The following is an 816-nucleotide window of genomic DNA, read 5'->3' as shown; positions in this document are numbered from 1 at the left end:
CTAACCCTAAACTCTAACTGCTAACCCTAACCCCTACACCTAATCCCTAACCCTGATAACTAATATTATATTAGCTAGAAAGGTGGGGAAGAATTTGGGGAAATAAAAGAGAATTAATACATGGTGGCCAAGGCAATTATCGGGAGAATAAGAATGAAATTATTAACGGGAGAGAAGCGGAAATCTGACGGAAAGAGGAAGACCAAAACCCCTGCAAGAAGAAGAGACCATTAGCGGAAGAGAGAAGGCATGAATAAGGCCATCGAAAGACAATTACTATGTGACATGCAAGGCAATGATCGGGAGAATAGCAAAATCATTATTAGCGGGAGAGGTGAAGAATTCTGAGGGAAATAAAAGGAGAAGTATATTCCCTCAAGAGGAAGAGTAGGAATAGCCAWAGAGTAAAGAGCAGAGCTGGGAAAATACAATGAGAAATCTGAGGTGGCATGCAAGGGAATTGCAGAAGAATAGGAATTAAATAATTAGGGTGAGTAGAGTAGAATTCTGTGGTGTCGGTTGTTTCCCCCCAAGGAAGCTCTGGCAGACTATTTGCGGGGTTGAACAAATAGTCTCTTTAATGCCTTAACTGTTCCCTTTTATCCCGCAACACCCGACCGGACCACGCCCCGTACTCGCAACAGTCCAATCACCAGAAGGCGAGTCGCCTCKTGSMTTATATGGTCCTCCAGCGGTCTTCCGCGTGGCTGCCTYGTGGTCGCCATSTGGCTTTAGCTCCTCCATTTTGTGTGCCTTGTTTTCCCTTCCYCCAACTGCTTCTCAGTTTAACCCTTTCCCCGACATCTCCCCCTTTTT

Source organism: Nothoprocta perdicaria, unplaced genomic scaffold (assembly GCF_003342845.1).
Source record: "Nothoprocta perdicaria isolate Ctin4 unplaced genomic scaffold, notPer1 scaffold_424, whole genome shotgun sequence".
Classification (NCBI taxonomy): domain Eukaryota; kingdom Metazoa; phylum Chordata; class Aves; order Tinamiformes; family Tinamidae; genus Nothoprocta; species Nothoprocta perdicaria.
The sequence above is the reverse complement of the archived record's forward strand: the minus strand, read 5'-3'. Positions refer to the sequence as shown.